The sequence below is a fragment of the Pieris napi genome, chromosome 5 (genome assembly GCF_905475465.1).
Source record: "Pieris napi chromosome 5, ilPieNapi1.2, whole genome shotgun sequence".
Taxonomy (NCBI): Eukaryota; Metazoa; Arthropoda; class Insecta; order Lepidoptera; family Pieridae; genus Pieris; species Pieris napi.
Window position 1 is genome coordinate 1727711 of NC_062238.1, and position 7701 is coordinate 1735411.

The following is a 7701-nucleotide window of genomic DNA, read 5'->3' on the forward strand; positions in this document are numbered from 1 at the left end:
TCAAATGGGCTCACAGGATGTACCGATACAACCCAATAGGCGAATCCATGACATGAAAATAAACCACCACAAAATAAACATGAACACTTTATCAAAACATTTCGACTTTATAGCCGAAAGCTTTATGTCTAATTTTATTTTTGTGTAAATTGACTTAATTGTAAGGATTATATAGATGAAAAATACATGAACCATGCGGAAGTTATAAATATCAACATTTTATAAAATGTATTGGGTGTTATCAAATATCAAAATTAGATAAAAACTTTTTTTTGCGAAAACTATACAAAAATCTGTTCATTCTTAATTTATGAGCTCTGTGACACATAATGACAATGGCAGCTGACAGTAGCGCCATTGCTCCTACATAATTAATTACTTTTAATAATAATTACTATGGAATCACTATTACTATCGACTATAGAATTGTCCTTAATTTATAAATCTAGCAATATTTGAAAATCGCATAAACCCAAATAATATAAACGGTTTTAAACTGTTTTGACTTTGACGTTCTTAATTAATAAGCTCTGTGGCATAAACTGATAATGACAGCTGACAGTAGCGCTGTCAGCGCTGTAGATATAATCAATAAAAGACTATTGTGAACAAATTAAAAGTATTAGTTATTTTGCTTCAATGGTCTTATTTTAGATAAAATAATTTATCCCAACGTCCACAAATACTTTGCATGCTCTCATCGGAAAATGAGGATGTAAAGAGGAAATGCCCAGACGTGGTCAATACTGGCTCGCGGCCAGACTACGGTTCAGTCATTTAAACTTAACTATGCGCTACCGAATACATTTGCTGTTAGTTTAGAATTAATGTTTGTGCTAAATTGGAGCTAGGAAACCTGAATGTGTACGTTCAGACGGGTAGAAATTTTCAACATCAAACGGGAGTATCTTGCATATTGAAGACAATTTTCTCGCAAAGGAAATATCAATAGTTTCTCGGTGACTTATGAATATTAAACTGGAATCGATAGTTTTCGTCTTAAATAACAAATTTCGATTTAACTGTAGTGGTTTTACTTATACAGAAATTCACAGTTTTATACGTATTTCTATAATAATGTTGTGGCTTCAGCGCTGTGGGGTAATTGATGTGGAACGCTTTTGAAAACATGTATTTATTATTTCATAGGCAAGTTGATCAGCCTTATACCTGAAACAAGTTTTTTTATATTTTGGTATAAGACATCCTCATTCCTTCACCGTACGCACAAGTGTTAGTGAGAGAAAAGAAAAGTATAAATGCCCGAAATCGTTCGAACTGTAATCTCAGACTGGAATGTCACACGCTAACATTTTTACATAGCATTATAAAATATCATAAATTTCTTAATTATTTATGTTTGTGTTAGAGGAAGGAAAGTTAATGAATTAATCTGGAATGTTTAAATACTACGTACATCTAAATGTTATTTTACATACACATTATGAAGCTTATATTGCCACTGATTACATTACTACGCATTTAAATAAAACTGCTTTAACGAAGCGTTGAATTATGTTTTGTGTATGTAAAAAATATAATTTCGTTTCCATTTTATGAGACAATTACATATTAAGTGTTTACGTATATTAATAAATATACACGCTCCAAGTGACCGAATGGCAAACAGCAACACGAGATATTCGAATTTTTCCTTCCCTTGTCTCAGGCTAAGACTAAGTATGAACTTCTTTTAGATAAACACTTATGAAACTGCTAGTACTTTATAGATTTATCACGCAATATGATTTAATAATAAACATGTTTGTGGATCTATTTTATGTTATTGTTATATGCACGATGATACAGATCACATATAATTATTTAACTAATGTAAACAAAATATTGTAAACCTATTTTAAAAGAGTAAGTGTGGAGTTTCTTGCCCATTCTTCTCCACACGAAACTACCTTATGGAAGGGGCTACTAGAATCTTCTTTGTATTTTGTTTGACGTTCAAAAGTGCCATTTTAGGTGGTCTAATTGAAATAAATGATTTGACTTTTGACTTTGACTTTGATAAATAAATATGCCAGAAATAGAATAATCAAGATGTTTTTAATAAACTGTTCAATTAATGAGTCTGGTATAATATTAAATTCGCGGCTTCCGCTTGATTAAGAACGTGGTTATATTGGCAAACTTCCAATGAAAGATAAAGCCTATCTGAAATGTTATATTAATACAGTTTTGATCAGCTGCATTAAATGCGAGGTCACATTAAATATATAACGTTTGATTCAATAGTACCTATGATTACTATTGTATTCTTAATTAATTATTAATACAAACACTACTGCAGTAGAAGCAAGCTTTTGTGTATGTTTTGCGTGGCTTACACATATATGTCATATTCCCCAGAACTTCTGGGGAATTCTTCCCAGACCCAGACTAGACGTTTTTTTTTTTTTTTTTTTAATCTTATTTATTTTATAAGCCATACATCTAATGATTAAGGCGGCTTAAAAATATAAGAACGTTGACAAAGGTATTACTCTAACAGTTTACTAATTAACGAGCATTTTTATAGTATTCAGATCTAAGGTTCAATGACTCTATAATATAACTAATAAATCTGTCACTAAAATCAGCAGTGAACCCTGAACTTAATATTTGATGGAGAAAGAAGAGAAAGTCGCCAGTAGAACATCGAGATTCCTTTAAGAAATCCAACCTAGCTTTTTCATTGATTTTACACTCGAGAACTAAATGTAGGAGGTCCTCTTCTCTCTCACATCGTGTACAATTTGGATCGTCTCTTTTTTTCATAATAAAATTAAACTTGTTAAGTGGCATGTGGTAAGTACGGGTTCGGAAGCAAATAACTAAATCATTTCTATTGAGAACTCTTGAGTAAAACCAAGGCTCGCGTGGAGGTTCGTCCACAATGGTCCTGTACCAGATGCCTTTGTCCTGAGAGCATTCATTAAAATAAGATTTAAATTTCATAAAATTGTGATTTTTAATTTTTGGGAGATGATCAATGTAGTGCGGTACGATGTCGAGAGGTATGCCGGTCTGTAGAGCTTTGGATGCAAGAGAGTCCACAAACTCGTTACCCCTGACACCCACATGTGAAGGAATCCATTGTAGACGAACTTCAACCCCGTTACGTATCAATTTATGGATACATTTAATAATAAGGTAAGCTTCGTTTCTACCGACACTACCGCCCTTAGCACATCCTAACAAATGTTGTAAACTGCTTCTTGAGTCTGTAAAAATAACTATTTTATGGTATGGTGTCGACTCTATGTAATGTATTGCTTCATTAATTGCCGTCAGTTCAACTCCCATTATAGGTATACTTGGATTTTCAATAAGAAATTTTGCCCCAAAATCTGTAGCCTCATCGTAAAACGCGCAACCTGAGCCGTCTCTTGTTTTGGATCCATCAGTGTAAATTTTAATATAGTCCGAGAACTGAACATCTATCATATCTTCGGTACGTTTCTTAAGATCGTTAATGGGTAGTTTAGCTTTCGATTCATTAATAGTGTTAATTCTATGTAATATGATATTATCCCAGGGGAATGATTTAACATCAAATGAAAGAAAAAATTGGGGCAACATCTCAAATTGTGACATAGCCAAGTTGGAAAACTTTCTGAAACTCTCAAGCAGAAGTGGAATTTGGTCTTTGCGCCAATATCTAGGACCCGAATTTAAATCGTTGTCTAATGTTTCCAATTGATTTTTCAATTGGTCAGATGATCTGCAAGAAAGTTTCAGAAAATATTTGTCACTTAAATATGATCGTCTCAGATATAGGGGTGGAATACAAAGTTCGCTTTCCATGGCAAAAATTGGCGTGTCCCGAATAAAACTTCCACAAAGGCGAAGACATTGATTTTGAATTACGTCCAACCTCTGGAGAAGCCTAGAGTTGGCGTTACCGTAATTAATGCATCCATAATCTAGTCGGGATCGTACCAGAGACAAATATAATCTTCTTAAGTGAGTTGGATGGACACCCCACTTTGAACTACTTATGCAACTAAGGATATTAACATATGCAACACATTTTTGGGCAGTTTCTAAAACATGGCGGGTCCAGTTCAGGCGGCTGTCCACCCAAACACCTAAGAACTTTGTACAATTTGTAAACTCAATTTCAGTGTTATTTATTCGTAAACTAATAAAAGGCACTTTATATTTTCTAGTAAAGATGCATACTTTAGTCTTTGAGAGAGATATTTCTAATCCAATTTCCTGTAACATTGTCATAAAAGTGTTAAGACTTGATTGAATGATACTAGCACAAAAATTAATATTTTGATTAATACAGTATAAAGCGAAGTCGTCGGCATATTGTGAGACCTTAACTGTCTTAACGAGTGAGTTGCACAATTTAATTGTCACTATATTGAATAAAATAGGTGACATTGGGTCACCTTGAGCTAAACCTTGTCTGCTTATTCTAGTTATTTCTGTACCATCCCCAAGCCTATATATCAAAACTCTTTCTTTTAAAAATTCTCTAATATATCTAAATATGAACGGATCGACATCAAATTCAGCTAATGAGGTTATAAGAGGTTCAATTGCCACATTGTTATAAGCGTTACTAATGTCTCCGTAAGCGCACAAAACGTATTCCTTGTGTATAAAAGCCGTTTCTGTGTCTACAATAAACCTACTAAGATTGTCTTGACAAGAAAGTCCACGTCGGAAACCCAAAGTGCTATTATTAAATAATTTTTTGCTTTCGAAATGATGCTCAAGCCGACGAGCTATCATTAAATTAAAGGTCTTACAAAGGCAGTTGATGAGTGAGATAGGACGATACTTATCAGTGTTTCTCTTAAGTATGGCAATAAGTTTGATCCTACGCCACTGCTCTGGTATCTCACCTGTTTTATAAATAGTGTTAAATATGTGCAAGAGATATTCCTTCGCGTTATCCGGCAAATGGTTAATCATAGAATAAGTTATGTTATCTAAACCTGCCGAAGTATCTACTCTTTTAAGAGTCAAGATAAGTTCTGTAAGAGTAAAAAAAAAAGGACTTAAACCATCAATATTGGAATCTAGGGGCTGAATGGAAACACTGTCAGGAGTGAGTTCTGTTAAAAAGGAGACTGCGGTATTTTCTGGTAAGTAATGCTTTGGGCTTCGGTAACCTTTAATCCATCTGAGTTTCCTCCAAACCTCATAACTGGGCGTACTGTAATCTATGCTATCACAAAACTGTTGCCAGGAATTCCTTTTAGCAAGTTTAATTAGTTTTCTAGCAATAATTACTTTTTCCCTGTAAATTATATAGTTTTCGACCGATCGTAGTTTCCTAATTTTTTTAAGAGATAATCGTCTCTCAGCTACTCCCTTCGATAAATCAGAATTCCACCAAGGTTTAGGTTTGAATTTTTTAGGGTTAAAACCGGTTTTAATATATGGGATGCTTTTATTAGCACTTTCTTCAATAACCTCAATAAGTTTATCGTAGTTATATTGAACGTTATCTCCGTAATCTAATCCCTCACATGCAGATTCTATGTGTTGAGTGTAATCTATCCAGTTGGCCTTTTTGATGTTCCTTTTTAATTCGGGGCTATTTTGGGTACTGTCTAACGTTTTAATAGAAATAATGAGGTGATCACTGCCAAGAGATTCGTTAGTGACGCTCCACTCAAAGTCTAGTGAGAGATCGGCACTACAAAAGGAGACATCAGGTGATGTGCATATCATACTGTCATTATGCTTAGCGCAACGGGTAAAGTCTCCATTGTTAAGAAATACGTAATTATGTGATATGCTAGCGTTCGATAAAAGCCTACCTCTTGTGTCAGTAGTATATGACCAAGCCATGTGATGAGCATTGAAATCTCCGACTATTAGAGTTTTCTCAGAAAAGTGACTAAAAAGCTCCTGGTATTCTCCAACGCTAACTGTGACATTTGTAGGAGAATAGACCCCTATGATATGTTGAAGTTTATTGCTATTAAGGATTTCAAGGCACAAGACGTCAATATTATTAAAATTACTTGGGAGAAGTTTGAGATTACAGTTTATAGATGTATGGACCAGGATAGCTAAGCCTGCATATCCATCTGCTCGATCCTTTCTAAAGACAGAGTAACCTGCTAAATTGATTTGGTGATCGCATTGCAGCCAAGTTTCAGAAAGAATGCATATATGTACCTTTTGATAATGTAGATATACGTCCAATTCACTTAACTTTGGTATAAGACTTTGACAATTCCATTGAATAATATTAAGTTTGAATCCGATGGTCGAGACCATCAAAACACACAAAAAATAAATATATTATGTAAATAGTATTGACTTAAAAGTAACTTATTTAATTAAATTGGGATTTTTCTTTATAGCTAAGAGCTTAAGTTTACCTATAATACGAGAAAGTCTGTTCTTAACACTACGATATGATATGATCGGTATTAAGTCAGAAAACATTTCAATTAAGGCACTAATGTCTTCTGTATAACTGTAAGTTATTTTCGATATATCCTTAACCCGATATGTGTGAGTGAGAAAATCTTTGACTTGTTTTCCAGATAGTGGGTACTCTTTACCGGAATTGGTTGTAAACTTTTCAACGTGATCCCAGTCGATCGATTCAAGATCGCTATGAGGCGATGTTTTAAGTTTTTTTACACTCTTGGATATGTGTACTTCATCTAAGCACCCAGACTAGACGTCTTTAATAAAAATTTTTCGTTAATTAGGATAAGGAATTATGTTACATATCAGAAAAAAGCTCAAGCCTTTTTGGCAAAATGGTTGCCTTGAAGAGATCGCTCGAAAGCGATATGGCCGCCAATTTTTTTTTTATTTAATTCCTTTAATTGTACTGTATATCTGTTTTACTGCAACGAATTATCTTGAATTATTAAATGTACATTAACACATATCTAATATAAAACATTATTTACCTTTTTAAACACATTAATATCAAAAGATATTTAGACCACAGTCGGTCATAAAAAGAATTCCAGCGGATTCAATAAGTGCAATGTCCAATAAAGCATGAGCCATAAAACGGTGCCGTTGCATGTGTCATAACATAGAAACGACCGGAACTAAATGTCCTATGTTATTTATGTACTACATATGAATTCGCTTATTGGAAAAATATGCCAGGACTTAGTCACAATAGAGTTAGTGAGTTGGAAGGATAAATGGTGCTAAAAATGTATTATTCAATAAATGATTATTTGCGTGAGACACTGTAGTTGATGTTAATTTAATAACGCACGATATGATATGTACGATACAAATATAAGAATTGACCTATTCATATGACTAATAATGTGAAATGTAAAATTCCTTTAAAGACAAATGGCAGAATATGCGAACTTACGATTGTACCACTTACACATTTTAATATTTATACTTGATTTGGTTGATTACACACGTAAGAAGTGAAACTTATATAAAACCTTTGTTGTACGCTGAGCCATAATTGGATTGTTTAAAGTTTAGAGGTCCGAAACTATTTCTTTAAACACAGTATATTTTGATACACTGCCTAGCATACAATTTACAAATTAATTGCTGCAAATTGCGATTAGCAAATTTCAAGTCGAAAATGTAATCCGTTGTCAAACTTCAAAGTCAAAAACATACTATATGTCATATTTTAACGCCGATAAAGAAGTTTGACTTCAAAAAGCAACATGGCGCGTAACGGAAAAATGTGACGCGTAACGCAAAAATGTTACACTAAATTTTTTTCCAACC